This window comes from Prionailurus viverrinus, chromosome A2 (assembly GCF_022837055.1).
Source record: "Prionailurus viverrinus isolate Anna chromosome A2, UM_Priviv_1.0, whole genome shotgun sequence".
In the NCBI taxonomy this organism is placed as follows: domain Eukaryota; kingdom Metazoa; phylum Chordata; class Mammalia; order Carnivora; family Felidae; genus Prionailurus; species Prionailurus viverrinus.
The window spans coordinates 28,019,530-28,039,499 of record NC_062562.1 but is presented as its reverse complement, the minus strand read 5'-3'; the positions used below and the strand labels follow the sequence as shown (position 1 = coordinate 28,039,499).

Here is a 19,970-nt window from a genome sequence, read left to right as displayed (position 1 = left end):
ATAACTTGACTTTCGATCCTAAGATTTAATTGAGCTGGGGAACTGAGCTGAAATCATTCTCTGTTGTTGCTTAGATGAAAAGCCAGCCAGGCTGTAAGAGCAGTGACCGATTGACATCGACTGGCTTCCATCTGGAGCTTAATCTGTCTCCATACGTCTGTGACAGTGGTGAGTCTTTCAGAACAGGTTCATGTGATTCTGAAGGCCAAGCATCAAGCAAGAAGCCAGAGTTCTAGTCATTAGTCACGCATGTGGGCCACAGGGCGATTCCAGGGTGCCGCCTTTGCTTGCAGCTGGAGAAGATACAATGGCCCATAATGCGGTTCCTAATGAGGAGTACGCACGGATGATGGGGCCGGGCGGTGGCAGTGAGCTACTGCGAGGAAACAGCTCCCTCCAGCTTAAGGGAGCTTCCCTCTGGGGCTGGCTTTCTTTCCTGAGCCACAGCTTGGGCTTCTGATTGACTGTGTCCATTGTAGCTCATTAAGGGGTTGGACAGCAGCATGTCCAGCTACGTAAAGCACAGTTGTTCCCTGACCTCAGTGCCCCGATGGCCAGTGTCTCGATGCTTCAAAGGAACAATTGTTTGATGTTTCATTTGAAGCAGGTTTGGGGGACCTGAAGGTTCCTTGAAACATTTAAGGTCTCTGTGTCTCCCTACTTTAAAGAGAACGTGTGGCCCTTTACAAATGAAAATATTACTCAGGATAATTTGAGTAAAGGATATACTATGACACAGACTCTCTTAAAAAAAAAAAGGCATAGGAGTAGGTCTCATGAGACACCCCAAATTAACTAATTTTCTTCATTTTGTGGGTATTCAGTTCATCTCAGTGCTCTCTGGCAAAAAGAAAAAAAGAAAGACCACAATGAATTAAGTGACTTTCATTATCTGACAAAACCAAAGCATCCCCTTTTCTTTTGGAACTAAATTCAGGTGTGAATTGAGTTAGTGGTGGTCGATGGGACCTTATGTAAAAATGTTGGACAGTGTTTTCAAATGAAGTTTCATTCGTGAACACTACAGCCACACTGTTCAAATGGATGATTTTGGTACTGACTCTGTATGAGCTAACAGTTATAACAACAAATTGTAACTCTGGGAAATGCTTAGCTGCTGAGAGAAACACCCTCGTTTGCTATGCCTGCAAGTTGGAGAATCTAGAGGAATGCACAGTTATGTGCCTGTGACCAACTGTTTCTAGTGTTTCTCTTTTCTGGACTCAGAGGAAAGACATATACTAAGAAGAACAGTGTGGTCTGGTGATTCAAGCGGTGGGCTCTGGACCCAGACTTGGATACAGATCTTGGCTGCATTATTCATGAACTGTATCTCCTAGAGCAAGTCTCTCTTCTCCTCTGGACTGTGCTTGTTGTCTGTCAGATCGGGATAATAATGGTGCCCACTCTGTAAAGTTGTTGGGTTATGTGAATGAGCGCATGAGAATGGTGTTGTTTTAAGGATGATCTTATTTGAATTCTACTTGGGTAGGCATGCCTAATCATCTAGAACCATCATGGAGACATTGTTCCAGAGCTGTAGGGTTGAGTAAAGCAGACTGCTGGGTCATTTGTGGAGACATGTGCTTGTATAATGGCAGAGCTAGAACTATCATAAAAATCATTTCTTGCATTTATGGAGCACTTACTACATGACGGGCAGGGTTCTAAATGGGCTATGTGCATTAATGATCTCATTGAACCCTTTCAACAACCTTATAATGTAGGTATTATTTTATATTTATTTTTTCCCTGTGATATTAAAGAACTGACTCAAGTCTCAGAGTTGATTGCTGTTGGAGGTGATTCCTGAACCCTGGTCAGCTTGACTCCAGGTGCCAGCTCTCACCTAATGTCATTATAAAGTACTACGCTCCAAGGAGTCAATCCCACCAACTTCCTGAGCTTTTCAGACAGTTGTCTTGGCTCTCGTTCACCTTTCTTGGCATAGCACAGCGTTGTGTTGTGAGAACAACTTTTCCTTGCAGGTGAACTATGTTTAGCTGGATTTATTTTGCATTTTTAGTGACGCTTGACTCTTCATCTGGCTCTGTGATTAATCTGCCACAGGAGTGCAGTGAACCTTTAATTATAGCTTCTATACCCTCGCTCTTTCCCCTATGTATTTTTCTACTGTTTAAGGTTCCAAAGGGCTACATGTTCTGAAAGAGGTTTAACCTATGGGTTACATAAATTATGGCCTTTGTGCACAGAGAAGAAAAGTTACAGTTGTTAGATCTATCCAGTTTGTGATATTGGTTTCTGCCAAAGATACTTCCTTTCTTTCCTTTACTTACTGTGTAGTTCATTGGAAACCACCAGGAGCTATTGCCTGATGGTGGTTCTGGACAACAAAGACTTTCCACCACTGTCTTTGACTATGGCCAGACTTGAGTAACATGGATGCCATTTAAAGGGATAAATTCTTACAAACCTCCAATATTGATTTAATTTGTTAAAGAATTTGGTTACCAAACATGTAAAAATATAAAGCTAGGTGTAACTGTCTATGTGTGTAGTTCTTAGACAAATATGAAACTAAAACATATTTACAAATAAAATGCAATCCAAATGACAAAACCTAATTCAAATTAGCAACATCACTTTAACATGATGGATGGTGTTTTATTTAAATAGAATCATATCTGGAAATGTCAATATGGGTGTCTGTTATGTCCAAGGTTTTATATAGCTTGTCAAGCTCCTGTTGGCCTGAACCGTGTGACCACTCAGTTCCTCCTAACACTTTCAGCTGCTATTACAGGACAATTCATTTATACCCTGCCCGCACTCCGAGATCTTGCAGCACGAACACATGATTTAAGTGGCAATTCTGCCTCTTTGGTCTTTGGCTTGTGACAATTACAACAGAACTACCTGACATCACCACAACTGTAAAACAAATGACAGATGCGGACCCGGGCCCAGAAATTGTGTGCTGATGCCCACATTTTAGCTGCCATGTGGTTGATCCACAATACATCTGGACCATTTTAGGTGAGTGTTATATAAATGAAAACAAAAATTGAGAATCTCCTGAAGAACCTTCAGACCCCCAAGAATGTGTTCAAGGACCCCAATATGAAAAAAAAAGTTGTCATCACTCCCTCTGTGGACAGGATCACTGTTCTCTTTGCTGGGAATGTTCCCCAAGGATTGTGACATGGCTCACTTCCTCACTTCATTTAGGTCATTGTTCAGTGTCATTGTCATGAAAAAGCCTCCCTCACCACCCCATCTAGAGTAGCACTCCTGTCAGCATGGGCCCTTACTTTGCCCTGTTTTTCTTCAGAGGGCTCATCACCACTTGGAACTGTTGCTATAGTTTGCCTTTATCTGTCTCCAGCAGTTGAATGTAAGCCTCTTTGAGAAAGGACTCAGGTTTACTTACCACTATGTTCCGCATGCTCCACCTAGGAGGTGATAAAGATCGGTTGAACCAAGGAGTGAGTGGCCTTGCTTTCCATCTCCATTCCTCTTTGCTGCCTTACCAATCCAAACCCCTATCTGGCTAAGACTCATTTTAAAAACAACTCCTGGGGCACCTGGGTGGCTCAGTTGGTTAGGCGTCTGACTCTTGATTTTGACTTAGGTCATGATCTCACGGTGTGTGGGATTAAGCCCCACCTCGGGCTCTGCGCTGACAGTATAGAGCCTGCTTGGGATTCTCTTTCCCCCCTTTCTGGCTCACCCTTGCTCATGCTCTCTTTCTCCCTCAAAATAAACATTAAAAAACAAAAAACAAAAAACACCACCCCCACCACAGCCTTGAGCCTACTTCCCCCTCGTCCTTCATTGGAACACCAGGAATCTAGTGAGACCTCTTTTGTTACTCACGGATTTTGCCTCCTGATATTTTTTTCTTCATTTTTATCTACTTTACTAGACTCTGAGCTCCTCAAGGACACTGTCTGTGTTTGATTAACCTCTATAATTCCTCCAGTAGCTGGCATGAATGCAGAAATGTAGTCATAAATGGGAATCATCCTGAAACTATAAAATAATTGGTACTAAATATCATTCACTTTTGTTCCGCAATATCCTGCAGAGTGATTGGCACATGGTAGGAGCTTGATGAGGGTCAATGGATAGCAGGTGCTGTAAAACGTGATAAGCTCTGGGAACTAAATTCTCTATGGCTCAACCTGATGCTAACACTACAATAGAAGAAATTCAATTTAATTCACCTGGGTTTTGTTCATCTCTGTTATGTGCAAGTTAGTTAGACATGGTGGCTACAATGAGGAATGTGTTGCCTTTGAGTTCATAATCTGGTAGAGAAGACCGATAAGTGAATGAGAGACAGAAACAGAGATAATGTTTGTTCATGCATCCACTCTCTTATTCTTTCTTCAGACATGAAGTGTTATGTGCTTGCTGCAAGATTTAAGAAAAACTCAACATAGACCCTGGCTATAAACTAACTCTAGGGGAAGAGAGAGACAAAATGATACTAATGATAACTGTAGTTAATGCCACAAAGGAAAGGAACACAGTTGTATCAAAATCCATGTGTAATGTGCCCTCTTCTGAGGCAGGGAAGGTTCTCCTTGAAGCAAGACATTGAACTGAAACCCCAAGTATGAAAGGGGCTTCACCAGGGGCAGCAGATCTGGGCTGTAATATGGTGACAGGAATATGGGGCAAGAGAGAAGGTCAGAAATTCTGACTATAGGTCTGGAGACCGTCATGCCGGGAGCTTAAGAGACAAAGGTCATTGACAGGTACATGGATGGGGAGCAGAAGGTGGTCCCAACAGGAAGACCTGCCTTACCATGAACACAGAGGTGGCAACATGTAGATCTGGCTTGAGAACCGTGCACAGAACAGAATGGCTAACTTGCAGAGTTTGTAAAGAACTTGTCCAGTAGAATCATCATAGTGGTGAAATGCAGAAATACCTGTGGACCGTGAGATGCAAATTCAAAACATTTACTGGTTGAAAACAAAAGCTTGTTATGTTGAAGAGGCTAATAGTGTGTAAGGAATCAGCCAAGATCATTCTTAGCCAGTGCTGCTATTAACATTTCCATCAATTAAAGATCTTTATCATTAGCACTGTATGTCAGCCTTTTAAAGCAACTTATCACATGGAATCACAGATAACTTTTTTTTAAGGAAAAAAATGAGATAATTTGTTAGAAAAACATTACAAATTATATTGAGTTGACATCACTCAATTACAGCTACATTACTGAATTACACCTGTTCAGCGGAGAGCTGGGGAATTTATTAGCTCAGCCTCCATTAGAGCTAATGGGAAATACAGTTCCAAAGCTCTTTGAACCCATTGCATATGCTGTAAGAAGTGTTTTTTTCTGTTGGGACTGCACTCCGGGCTTGACAAGAACGAGCTGTGAGGACTTTATTTCTCAGAGGATTTGGGAAAACCACAGCAGTACTGTTTGTTCACACGGGCTGTGACATCAGGGACTAGCTGGGCTGTGAGAGCCTGTAAGGATATGCCTTTCCCAGCCTCCCAATAGATGACCCTCTCTTCAGTCAGAGACATTGAAGAGCCCTTCTGCTCTCCGAGCTGCATTACCTGCATTTGCGTTTTCATTACCCAGCCATTATGCTCACTGCCCACAGCCACCTCCGCTTATTGATTTGGGACCTCTGCCAGTTTCTAATTGTTTCCTTCAGAGTGGGTTTGCTCCGAATTGCTGACTCCTGTCTAGTAATTTCTCTCCTCCATATTGTGCCATTCCTTGCCTAAGAAATTAGAGATTTCTTGAGCAACCTCAGAAGCCATGGTTTTGACCCATTAATTCATATCAGGGCCACAAGAACCGTCGTGACTTAAAAAAAAAGGTTTTTTTTAAAAATGTTTATTTATTTTTGAGAGAGAGAGAGAGAGAAAACATGAGTAGGGGAGGGCAGAGAGACAGGGAGACACAGAATCTGAAGCAGGCTCCAGGCTCCGTGCTGTCAGCACAGAGCCCCATGCGGGTCTCGAACTTGGGAACCACAAGATCATGACCGGAGCTGAAGTTGGACGCTTAACCGACTGAACCACCAGGTGCCCCAGAACCATGGTGACTTTTAAAAAATTATTGTTACCTTGGAACTTCAGAGCACATGAAAAAAAAAACTCCAGGAGGGTTTGGCTTCTTCCTCCTTACCCTCCCCCATCCATTTTTCTTTCCTAGGACATATTTTTGCATGTCAATGTATTGTGGGTGTCATTCTTGTTATTTAACTGAGAACTTCTCAAGAGACATGGCAGGTTGAAGAATTCTGTGTGTCACTTTGTGTTTGAGATCTCTTAAGTACTTATTTTTCAGTGTCCCAACAGCCACTCTCTTCTCAGGATGGATTTGAAAGAGTCCTTTCCTGTGGAGGATGGGAGGGAGGTGCTTCTGATCCTCTTTTTTCTGTCTGTCTTCTGTATTATTCAGGGTTCCCTTGGCAAAGAAATATATTTCATATTATTCAATTTCCCCTAACATTTATCAAAATATCATAGCAGTTGTATCACAAAGCAGTACAAAATTTGAAAAGTTCTCTATTATTGTTTCCTTTGCAAACTATATCCAGTATTAGGGCAAATATTTTTAGGATAGAAGAAAAAGTGAACAAACATCTTAATTTCAAAAAATAATAGATGGGAGTGCCTGAGTGGCTCATTTGGTTAAACATCTGACTCTTGATCTCAGCTTAGGTCTTGATTTCAGGGTTTTAAGTTCAAGCCCTACTGTTGGGCTCCATGCTGGGTGTGCAGCCTACTTTTTTTTTTTTAAAGCAACCATTTTTTTTTAAGTTTATTTATTTATTTTGAGTGAGATAGAGAAATGAACAGAGAGAGAGAGAGAGAGAGAGAGAGAGAGAGAGAGAATCCCAAGAAGGCTCTGCACTGATGGCACAGAACCCTATGCAGGGCTCGAATCCATGACCTGAGCTGAAACAAAGGGTAGGATGCCCAACCAACTGAGCCACCCAGGTGCCCTGTGTGAAGCCTACTTAAAAAAAAAAAACAACAACAGATTAACTAGCATCTAAAGGAATTCTTAGCCTCTCAATAGATGGACAGACGTTGGAAACTTATTATAAATACTGTTGGTTCTAAGCATGGGTATAACAATATGGTGTAGTGCAGCCCTATTCTTGTGGTGGTCCTTACCCTGGTGACAGTGTGCAACGAGATCATCATAGAAACTGAGAGTAAGAATTGAGAAACTCATGTGCAATCACGAGTAAATTTGCCTGTTGAATCTAATGACAATATATTTGGGGTTTGAATATAAGTGCTTTAATTTTTATTTCATTTTTCCAGTAGCTACTTTTTATTGTACTTTGTAAAAGTATTTATCTGTGGCAGACTGGGACACACCTCACCCCTCCATCTTTCATCCAGTTCATTTGCAGAACACTGGTGTGGTTAGGTTAAAAACACAAGCCCAAGCATTGGTCTTTCATAGTAGCTTGAGTTCTGGATATGCTATTTACTGGCTATTTGACTTGGGCCAGTTACCAAGTCTCTGTAAACCTGCTATCCTGAAATGTGGGGTAAGATGGTACTATACTTACCTTGCATGTTTGTTGCCAGGATTAATTTAGATGTGATAGGTAAGCTACTGGGTACGATTCAGCTAAATTTGATGGCCCTGGAAAGAACTTGAGTGAGGTGCTTGGTGCATAGTAAAACTCAGTAAATGTTGTTTATCATGATTTGTTATTAAGTAACGCTTATATATGACTTTTATCCTTATCTGAAGGATATTAGGAAACAAATCATAGTAAGAACCTCATTTAGGTTATCTGTCTATGTATCTATCTATCATCTATCTATTATCTATCTATGTATCTATCTTATCTATCTATCTATCTATCTATCTATCTATCTATCTATCTATCTATCTATCATTCTCTCAGAACATGGACTTGAAGGAAAACATTTAGGCTCCAACAAAACTCTTTTCTCAAAGATTACATGCTTACTATTTTCTCAATTTTATATCTTCTGATGGTCTATGGAAATTACTAGAACTTGTATTTAGAGAGATCCCCATAGAGCAGATGTGCATTCCTAGTCATCATTAGACGCAGTGTAACTTTCATTCTGCCTCAAGAATTTTGAATCTCTTTGGGAAAAAATGGTCACAAACAACTCCTTGGTAGATTTTCTCAAATGAACTTCCAGAACTTTGTGCAGAAGGACTTTAAACACCTCCTTGCCTTTTTGCAAGTGTAATAGTTCTTTTCTGGCTTAAAATTTACAGATTTGTTATTCATGCAACAAATATCCATGAAAAATCTTTTGAAGGACTGTCATTTGCAAAGCCAGGGGTAGTTGCCCTAGCTTGCACAAAAGTGGAGGTATGTATTTTAGCCAGTGAGACTTGAAAGCTAAAAATGACCCAGAAGGAGCACCTGGGTGGCTCAGTCGGTTAAGCGTCTGACTTCAGCTCAGGTCATGATCTCATGGTTTGTGGGTTCAAGCCCCGCGTCAGGCTCTGTGCTGACAGCTTGCTTAGAGCCTGGGGTCTGCTTTGAATTCTGTGTCTCCTTCTTTCTCTCTGCCCCTGTGCCATTCAGTTTGTCTCTCTCTGCCTCTCAAAAATAAGTAAATGTAAAACAAATAAAAAATAAAACAAAATGACCTGGGAATTACAGGAGATGAAGGTAATTGTGAAGCCAAAGTAGGACATGCCTTGTAGCTATTTAGATGATCTCATTGTCTTCAACATTTTTATTATCATAGCCTCTTTATGTCTGTTGCTTTACAGAATTTTAAATGCATTTTTTTCACATTTTTTAATCTCTGAAATTGGGATATATGTCATTAGAGATAGTCACTTATAATCACTGTAGGTAGGTAGCAGTTGGGACACAATTATTTTGGCTTGCACATGTATGAATGTTCAAAGGGTCAGCATCAAAACTCACAGAGTAGATATCAGTGGCTTGGAAGGAAATCCCAGAAACAATATTAGTCGCTCTTGAAAGAAATGCCTGTCCACTTGATGACACAGAGGATGGCAAATGTGCAAGCTGTGGTGATCTGCCCAGTGTCCTATGGCTGGAAGTGGAAGAGCTAGTCAACCAACGTTGTTTGACTCCAAGCTTGTGCCTAAAAATCTAAAATCTACATCGAAGTAGAATGAATAGCCAAATGAACACCTATGTACACATCACCCAGCTGTAATAATCATCAACATTTTGCCAATCTCATATCATCTGTCCCCATTTTTTTTCTCTTTCTTCAAAGAGTTTTTTGTTGTTGTTGAAATATTTTAAAGTACATCCTGGATATCACATCATTTCACCCGAAATTTCTTCAGTGTATCTCTAACTGATGAAGACACTCCCCCTTTACTTAAGTACTATGCCATCATCACGCTTAATGAAATTAGCAGTAATTCCTTAATATGCCCTTTTGTAGTTGGTTTTGTTCAGGCGAGAATCCAGATGAGGCCCAGACACTCTATGTATGGAGTTGCTGTGTTACTCATGTTTCCTTTATTCTGTAACACTTCTGCTATCCTTCCCCACCTCCCTAAACTTTGTCCTTGAGAAAGTGGGTTATTTGCTTGTATTATGACCTTGGTTGTTTGAGTCCTTATGGTAATCTTTAACTTTTCCTTCAATAGTTTGGCATTTAGTGTAGAGTGCTGCTTAAATTTTGTACATTTTTTTAGGCAAGAATACTTCATAGGTGGTGCTCTGCATGTCCTTTTGCATCACAGTATGAAACACATAATGATGGATTGTCCTTCTTTTAGGGAAGCCAAGATTAATCAGTAGGTTGGGTATTGTGAGCTTGTTCCTCTGTTACCCAGTATGTCATTATGCTCTCACCTGTTGTTAGTGTCGGTTATTGATAGTTGCCTGTACTCTGGATATAGGCGTTCTTTCATTAGGGGTTGCAAAATGGCAGTTTTCTAAGTCTGTCATTCTTCCTGCATTTATAGCATGGAATGTTTCTTCTATAGGAAACTTTTTCTCATCAACCACTTGGCTACTCTGAAATACAGTTTGTATCGGCAGGAAAATACTTGTTTCTTTATCATATTTCAGTTTTCAGATTAATAAATGAATGCCTAGGAATCTCCAATTAGTAACCAATGAGATTTTCTTGAGGTACCTTGTGAACTTTAAACAAATATTTTACATGTTTCAATATAAAATCTCCATCATCTCCATCATTAATCTTTTTGGTACTCAAATTTTCCCATCCACTAGGCCAGTAGAGACTCCTTCAAGTATCCCTTCTATTATTTTCATGTGTCCATCATATAGTTTTAAATTTTTAATTGTTTGAATTTTTGAGGAGACTCATGCTCCTTTCCTTCCCAAGTCTCCCAGACACTCCATCTGTATCTTCTCTCTTTGTTTCTTCAATAAACTCTGCTCTCACTGCCCCCTCAAAAATTTTTTCATTGCATCAAATGTCAAATATACATAAAACTAGACAGAATACTTTAATTAATGCCCATCAACCATATCCTGTTTCAAAAGTAAGTGACTCATGGCCAGTTTTACTTTTTTGTACTCCACCTCACCTCTCTCCTCCCTTATTTTTTTGTGCCTTCATCCTTAAATGTTTAAGTTTCAACCCCATTAGTCTTTAACTTCCATCTTTCTACCACAACATGATGTCCCAGGTAGAACATGTGCTTTTGACCGCTTAACTTGCTGAATTGACTAATTAGAATGACACCAGCTGCTTTAGCACTCAGTCTTCAAAATGTAGTATGGTTTACACAAAATGGGAGTTTGCTTTTCACTCATGTAATTAGTCTGGAAATGGTGCTCCTGGTAAAGGGAGTTTCCTGTTGAGATGATTCAGGAATCCAGGCTTCTCCGATCTTGTGTTTCTGTCTTAATCTAGGTCCACGATGCGATCTGCATCTAGCCAGTGGAAGGGGAAGAAAGAACAAGAAGTTACCCCCACATCTTAAAAGATTTAACCCAGAATTGGCACATATCCCTTTTGCTAGAACACAGTCACCTGGCCACACAAGTTGGTCTGGTCAATTAGAATGTCTAGAAAGAAGAATGTTTGAATTTTTGGTGAACAGCTTTCAGTTTCTCCTACATTGCACTAGGCATTTGAGAAATCGACAAATAATTCTGAAACTCTCACTTGGGTCACCGTCATTATAATTACCTTTGTTATGTCTTTAGGGTATTGTTCTAGTTCATTAAATTCATTTCACTGGCTGAAAAGAACTAACGCTTTCTGAATAAGGCCATTGAAAGAAATCTGTGATGAGTGACCATTTCAGTGATTTCTTTTTGTTTTCTTTCTTTCTTTTTTTATTATGAGATCATACCTCTCTATAAATAATAGGTAAGTGTTTATATCTTTGTCAGGTAGGAAGCGTGTGTACCAGCAATTTGAGTTTGTTACATTTCTGAAAAACTAGGAATCGTATCAAGAATAAACAGCAATGGTTCATATCCATGATCACGCACAGGTGGAAGGTCCCAACAGTATTGTTCGTTGATAGGTAAGTCAGGAGCTCCAAGAGGGATGGCTACTGCACAGACTTCATGTCCATCTCTTGGGAGGTAAAGTTCTGGATAGTTCCTTCAATTTCATTATGAGGGTATTGGTCTTGTTTTAGTAAATTCTCAATCAACTTGGGACATCCGATGTCCGGGATGTACACAAGGGCAAAGAGGAGAAGCCCTAACAGGAGAAGGGAGGGCAGAAGAGGGACACCAAGGAGAGGAAGCCCGTCTCTGCTTCATATCACTAATTTACGTGTATGCCCTTTCCTCACTGAGTCACCAGTCTGTACCAGGCCACATCTGCTTAGGAGTTCTCTGGAGAAGCAAAGGTTTTGTGTTTAAAAGTAGCTCCTAATGTGTTGTTTTCATCTGATTTGGGGGAAGATACCTGAATAGGGATACTACTGTAAAACAGTCCGCCTGACAGCAGATACTCAAATTTCATGTATAAATATTTAATAGATGCAACAAATACCATACACATCTCTACTACCCCTGGCCCTTGGGCCACTTGCAGTCTACTTCTATGTATACCTCTTAATCTAGTTCAAGATCAAGAGTGAGAAAACTGTCTTTGTGTTGCTTCATCTCAAACACGCCAAATTATTAACATTATGGTGTCAAGAAAAACCAGAGACCATTTTCTCACTTACGTGCTTTTTAACAAGGTAGATAGTTTAACTACAAAGTATATATCTTTCCTTATGGGACTTGACAACACTATTGTCATTTTGGGTTGGACAAATAAGTTGGTGGTCCATACACTTAGACATTTTTCCTAAATTGCTCTTTTGTGCAAAATAAGGTTTTTGCTGACCCTGCTGATTCTCAAGAGTACTTCCGGTCCGACATTTTGAAAACAAAAAAGGCTAAGAAATTCTCTGGGTCTGTGAAACTTGATTTAGGTAATGGGTTACAGTAGACACTGGTAAATTCATCGTGCCTCTGAGCTTTGTGGGGTGATGAATGTTTTTATTGTGATTCAGCAAACGTTTTAGGTCGTACACAATAATCTAACTTTTATATTTTATTTCTTTTGAGATGGTTTTAATCCAAAGCGGGAAATCAGCTTTCCATAACATCATACTTTTAAATCTTCTTGCACTGATTCTTTATATAAACCTAAATGCAGAACTGTCATCAAAAAAGGGCTTAATTTGGACATTCAAAGGAGAGAGTGAGGTTCTAGTATACATCTTTGAAGCTTGCACATGGCTTTTTCCATTCAAAAAATCCTGCAGGCTTATTCACAAAGATTCCAACCTCCAGGATCTTATTTCATGGTGATGCTCCTTCCACTCTACTGTAAGTAAGACTACTTAGCTTCAGGGGCGCCTGGGTGGCGCAGTCGGTTAAGCGTCCAACTTCAGCCAGGTCACGATCTCGGGGTCCGGGAGTTTGAGCCCCGCGTCGGGCTCTGGGCTGATGGCCCAGAGCCTGGAGCCTGTTTCCGATTCTGTGTCTCCCTCTCTCTCTGCCCCTCCCCCGTTCATGCTCTGTCTCTCTCTGTCCCAAAAATAAATAAACGTTGGAAAAAAAATTTCAAAAAAAAAAAAAAAAAAAGACTACTTAGCTTCAGAGGAAGAAGCTGGCTTTCAGGAGAATCTTCAATTTGGTACAACATTCTCTTCCAACTTCTGTCATAGCCCCCAGTCAAAAATCCCTCATTTTCAAGAAGACTAGGATACAGGCAGCAACATATAATAAGAATGACTGTAAGAATTAAGTTGAAAACTTAACTGGTTTCTGTATATAGGTAGATCTCTCAGTAAGGACTTCACGGAATATCCAAAGTTCCTGAAAACGTTGGAAGTTCTCGTGCTTCTTACTAGCCACAAGTATAGGCTTTTTTTTTTTTTTAATTTTTTTTTCCAACGTTTATTTATTTTTGGGACAGAGAGAGACAGAGCATGAACGGGGGAGGGGCAGAGAGAGAGGGAGACACAGAATCGGAAACTGGCTCCAGGCTCTGAGCCATCAGCCCAGAGCCTGACGCCGGGCTCGAACTCCCGAACCGCGAGATCGTGACCTGGCTGAAGTCGGACGCTTAACCGACTGCGCCACCCAGGCACCCCAAATTAACCATTGTAAAGTGAACAATAAAGTGACATTTAGTATATGTTGTGCAACCACCACCTCTGTCTAGTTCCAAAATATTTCTATCACTCCAAGATAGGACTCATTAAACAACTTCTCCCGATTCCTGTTACCCCTCTCTAGCCTCTGTCAGCCTTCAATCTGTCTTATGTATCTTACAGATTTCCCTTGTCTGAGTATTTCACATAAATTGTATCATATATAATATGTGACCTTTTGTGTCTGGCTTCTTTCACTTAGTGTAATGTTTTTAAGGTTTATCCATGTTATATCATATATTAGCACTTCTTTCTTTTTTAGGGTTGAATACTATTCCATGGTATATATGTACCATAATTTGCTTATCTTTTGAGTCATTGATTGCCATTTTGATCTTTTTTTTTTTTTTTAATGGTTTTGATCCATCAGGCCATTTCCACCTTTGGCTATTGTGAATAGTGCTGCTGTGAACATGCATATACATATACCTGTTTGAGTCTCTAGTTTCAGTTCTCTTGGGTGTATTCCTAGGAATGGAATTTCTGGGTCAAATGGTACTTCTGTTTAACTTTTCAAGAAACTGCTAAACCATGTAGTTTTGATTTGCATATCCCTAATGACTAATGATGTTGACATCTTTTTATGTGCTTCTTGGCCATTTGTATGTCTTCTCTGCAGAAATGTGTATTCAAGTCCTTTGATTATTTTTTGTCTCTCTGTTGTCGAGTTGCAAGAATTCTTTATATACTCTGAATACTAGTCCCTTATCAGTTATATGATTAACAAATATGTTCTCTCATTCTCTAGGTTGTCTTTTCACTTTCTTGATAAGGTCCTTTGATGAACAAACGTTTTTAATTTTGATGAAATCTAATTTATCTATTTTTTTCTTTTGTTGCTCTTGCTTTTGGTATCATATATAAGAATCCATTGCCAAATACAAGGGTCATTACCCTTATGTTTTTTTCTAGGAGTTTTTTGGTTTTAGGTCTTATATTTAGATCATTGATTCATTTTGAATTAATTTTTATATAAAATGTGAGAATAGGGATCCAGTTGTCACAGCACCATTTATTGAGGAGACTATTCTTTCCTCATCAATGACTTGGCACTCTTGTTGAAAATCAGTTGATAGACATGAATTTTTAGTGTAGATCATAAGACTCCAAAGAGTGTCTCCCTTGTGGAGTTTGCTTAGGGCCCTGCTATAGCAGAAACTAGCTACGCTAGATAGGGAAAACAGCCTACTACATAGCCCAGCCACTGACCCTTCTTACTGTGAAATTCTGATGTACATGTGCTTTCTTCTGTTGAAATTCAGCAACGAAACTTGCAAGAATTTCAGGCTTGTGAGTTTGTGAATTTGGGGTAGTTATTAAAAGAAAGATCTGAGAGTGGAGTTTAGAAAACATAGACAAAGTGGAAGGTAGAGTAATAACAAGAATCTTACTGTTCAGCTTGTCTCCAATTTGTGTATACATGCTGGAAACTCTCCTTCTACACCAGGCTGCCCCCTAGAAATATAATGTGAGTCTTAAATGTAATCTTATATTTTCTACTAGCTACAATGAAGACTAAAAAGAAACAGATAAAATTAATTTTGATAATATATTTTATTTAGCCAAATAGATGAAAACATTAATTTTTACCTTGTAATCAAATATTAAAAATATTGATGAGACATTTTACTTTTTCTTATACTAGGTATTTGAGATCTATTTTTATACTTACAGCACATGTCAATTTGGGCTAGCTTCATTTTATGTGCCTAGTGGCTGCTACTCTGGACAGTGCAGTTAGTTCTATACCTGGGATTGGCATATTATTTTTTCTGTAAAGGACCAGAGAATAAGTCTTTTTGGCTCTACAGGCCATGCAACCTCTATAGCAATTATTCAACTCTGTTTTTTATATCAAAAGCAGCCATAGATAATACGTAGTCAAAGGAGTGTGGCTGTGTTCCAAGAAAACTCTATTTACAAAAATAGGTGGCAGTCCATATTTGGCTTGAGGGCCATAGTTTCCTGATCTTTTTTCTCAACTGTTCCTGTTAGCCCTGTCTTCAGCAGAGGAGATCTTCTACCCTCTCCCCACAGTTAATTCCTTAAGTGTCTTAGCCTTTTCGCTCATTTCTGGTTTCTTCAGGTATCCAGCCTCTAGAAATAGTTTCCCTGCTCTCTCTGCTTTTGCTGTATCAGAAAGGGGGTGAGATGAGGAAGGGTGGTTCACATCTTGGGAGTGACTCCTGTGGACGGATGAAGGAAGCAGATGTGACTCTCAGGTGCTCTGGCTTCAAGACGGAGAAGGTAAAAGTTGTGTACATACGCCTGTGAAGATCCACCTTCTGCCAGTATGTCTCCTGTTCCAATTTTTTAGGGCCTCCAAATCCTTCCCATTCACAAATGATCTCTTCAGGTCTCCTCATGTTGGAACTTTCCTGGCTCCAACAGGGAGCTGTTAGGAGCTTGAAACTGAAACTGTACCCTTCATGTGGACAAGGTAGTATAGCAGGTACACTTTGGTGTTTTTAGCACTTGGCATAGTCCCTGCCCACAGGAGGCCCTCAATAAGGAGGTCCATATTTAATGAACAAATGAATGGAATGATAAAGTAGCTCTACTTCTGGAATCCCATTGCTCAATTTGGCAATAACTTTGTTGTTAAAATTTCCTCTTATATCCTGTAGCTTAAAAATGTTATGCCCAGATGCATACAAGTGATGCTCCTTGATTTACTTACTCACTTGCCGTGAGCATCTGAGCCATTAGTTCCCAGTGACCTGGCTTGCCTTGATTTATTGTTCATTTCCTTTAATTTACTGAAGGTGACCTTACTTTGTGTTTCTGCCAGAACTCTGGCTGGATCATGGTTGGTGGTGGTCCGCAAAGAAGAAATCGCAGGCGATAGCTCTAGATTGTATTAGGACTGCCTCTTCAATATGACTCTCATGTGGTGAACACAGGCCTTGAGTCTCAAAATGGCATTTTGTCAACAGGCTACGGTGACCTCTAGTTCTTAGAACTATAGTTGGATTACCTGCAAGATAACAACATTCTCAACTGTGAATGTGTCACTGTTCTGGGATTCTGAAAGAGCCAACTAAAGAAACCCCATACCTTGATTTCCAAAGCTTTAGCATTTATCAGGGATAGGGTCAGGTTAAAAAAAAAAAGAGTTTGGAACTCTTGAACAGATTTCTGTGTTTTCAAGAAATACCTGTAAATTGGTAACAATGTAATCAACAGGTTTTGAGGATGAGATACTTAGGCTGAATTCCACCCTTTAGGCCTTGATGACTAATTTGCATTCTTCAGGATTTGCTCAAACAGTTCATAACAAATGTGGCTCCAGATTCTGGGTGGTAACTTGTAAGACCTTGTGACTGCATATTAATGGAGACTCTGGAAAGGTGTCTGAATTTTACAGTGATAAATTTTAATGACTTCTGTGTGTGTATCATTAACAAGCTTCTGGTGGTTACTCAAACTTATAAACAACACCATTTTGCCAGTGCAGATAGTGTCCTTCTTCACCTGAATGTGACCTTGAATTAAAACAAATAACTTTTGCTTATAGTGATTTTCTCCTAGGCTAGAATGACTTTGAGATGGTGTTGAAGCTTGTCACTCCCCTTCTCAAAAGGTTGCAAGGGCTCCTCATTTAACTCCAGGGAAAAGCCCAAATCTTTTACAATAAAAAAGGAGGCCCTTCTGCTGTAAGGATCCTTATCCCTCTGATCTCCTACCCTTTGACTCCCACATAAACTCTCTTGTTGTTCCTCAAACGCACCTGCCAAAGGGCCTTTGCACAAGCTTTTCCCTTTGTCTGGAATACTCTCCCTCCTGGCTAACAGCCCACTTGTCTCTCTCTGTTTTTGTTTTTTTTTTTTTTTTAAGTTTTATTTTATGTATTTAGAAAGAGAGAGAGAGTAAGAGAGCATGTGCAAGTGGGGAAGGGGCAGAGAGAGAGAGAGAGAGAGAGAGAGAGAGAGAGAGAATCCCAAGCAGGTTCCATGCTATCAACTGTGAGATCATGACCTGAGTTGAAATCAAGAGCTGGACGTTTAACTGACTGAGCCACCCAGTAGGCGCTCACTTCTCCTTTAATGTAGTCTTCTCAATGAAGCCCACTAAACCCACCATAGTTAAAGTTCCAACTTGCCCTCCATCTTCCTGATCCCTGTAAGACTGCTCTATTTTTAATTTCTGTCTTAAGTATTTAACCATTCAACATACCCTTTAATTTAATCACTTATTTGTTTATTGTCTATCATCTGTCTCCATCCATCTAAGCTTCCTGAATAAAAGAATCTTTATCTTCTTAGTGATGTGTCTCAAGTGCCTGAATCAGCTCTACCTATTAGAAGTTTCTGTGATGATGGAAATGCATAAGGTAGACACTAGTCACATGTGCTGTGGAGCACTTAAAATGTGGTTGGTACAAATGAACTTCCTAATTTTAGTTTGATTTAATCTTAATTAATTGAAATTTAAATAACTACATGCGGCCACTGGCTACCTATCATATTGAACAGTACAGATATTGAAAGTTTGTATACTGAAAGAATGGTGTCTAGCTCTCTGTATCAGTGCTTTTTTAAAAAAAGATTTCATTGGGGCGCCTGGGTGGCTCAGTCGGTTAAGCATCCGACTTTGGCTCAGGTCATGATCTCGCGGTCCGTGAGTTCGAGCCCCGCGTCGGGCTCTGTGCCGACAGCTCGGAGCCTGGAGCCTGCTTCAGATTCTGTGTCTCCCTCTCTCTCTGACCCTCCCCCGTTCATGCCCTGTCTCTCTCTGTCTCAAAAATAAATAAACATTAAAAAAAATTAAAAAAAAAAGATTTTATTTATTGTAATCTCTACACCCACTATAGGGCTCGAACTCACAACCCTGAGATCCAGAGTCATGTGCTCTACCAACTGAGCTAGCCAGGCACCCCTCTGGATCAGTGCTTCTTAAACTTTTATATGTAAAAGATTCCCTGGATTCCTGGGAGTTTTGTTAAAAATGCAGATTCTGATTCAAGAGATCTAGGGCCCAAGATTTTGTTTCTAACAAACACAAATCCCAGGCACTATCTCCCCACACTTTTAAGTGACAAGACTCTAGAAAACTTATACAGCCATGCTTTTAGTCTGTGTGTTTATGAAGGTAAGCCAGGTGGTTCTTCATTTCCTGGATGAGAGACTTGACTAAAAATTACCTCTTAGACCCAAATAGCAGCCTACATAGCCAAAGGACTACAAAAGGAGAACAATTTATTCCCTTATCCGTGATAAGAATATGATTTTCCTTGTCCCATTTCTCTCTGGTTTGGTTAAATGCAGTTGTGGTTAATTTAGAAAATCTTTTTTCTTCAATTCCGGTCACTTTTCTGCCAGTCTATTGCTGCCTAATGTGCCCACTTGACTTGCAATCTATTTTCCCAGGTCACTGAAGATGTGTGTTAGTTACCCTTCACAAAGAATTCTCGAGTCGTGCTGGGCTACGAGGTTCTGCATCCTTCTATTATCTGAGATAGCTGGCTAAATCAAACTCTTACAGTAAAAAAAAAAAAAAAAATCTCATCAATCTTTTCCATTGTTGTAATCACATTGTTCATCTACAGAATAAACATCACCCAGTTATTCCCGCAGGGAGGAGTTTAAATCTTGTTCGTACACCTTACATTGCCACAAATCTGTGGTCGCTCTTCTTAATTATGTATTCTTTTCCAGGTGGATTTTTGTCAGAGCAGTAAATCTCGGCACAGATCAATTTTAGGTGTTGTTAGTATTTAACAACAATTAAGGTACTGATGAATATATGTAATATCACCTGATTTATCATTCCCTTTTAGGCTTTTCACAAATATAGCAGAGGCACAATTTATAGTACGAGTCAGGAGAAAAAGGGTAAGATCATCTTAAAAACTTGACTTTGCTTTTCTTGGAATGAGGATGAGGAAGGATGAACTGTTCTGGCAGAGCCCTAGTCTAGTCTTCCAGCCTTCACTGCCGGGCTGTGCCTGGCCTGGGCTTGCATGAATTTCCAGGTACTTCAGGGCTACTAACTGGCCCCCAACATGTCGTCTGTGTTTTTCGCTTGTTGTCTTTGCTCTGCTTGGAATGCCCTCTACCCAATTCCTGCATCCATCCCAACACGAGCACTCAAAGACAACATCTGCAACACTCAAGGCTAACAGCAACAATAGTCACAGTGGCAGGTACATTTGTTGACCACTTTTGTGTACTAGACGCTGTGCTGACCACTTGATATATGTTGCCTCATTTTACCCTTACTACAATGCTCTGAGCCGGAAGTTACTATCCTTTGCACCAAGATGAAGACAGAGACTTAGAGAGGCCAAGTAACTTTCCCAAGTTCACATGGTTAGTGAGTCGAGGAGCCTGGGTTTGAGTCCATGGTGTCTGATTCTAAAATCCTTCCTCTTAA

General features: G+C 40.0%; 1 protein-coding gene across 4 annotated transcripts in view; it reads left to right on the top strand.

The window, feature by feature from the left end:
- Positions 1 to 19,970, top strand: part of FHIT (fragile histidine triad diadenosine triphosphatase) — a 1,426,527-nt gene that overhangs the window by 169,297 nt on the left and 1,237,260 nt on the right. For 2 of the 4 annotated variants that reach the window (XM_047850994.1, XM_047850992.1), the window contains exon 1: positions 73 to 168. The exons of the other annotated variants lie outside the window; for them this stretch is intronic. The gene's annotated coding sequence lies outside the window, so the exon portion shown is untranslated. Of the gene's footprint in view, positions 1 to 72; positions 169 to 19,970 lie in introns of those variants that run through there. 4 annotated transcript variants of the gene reach the window in all.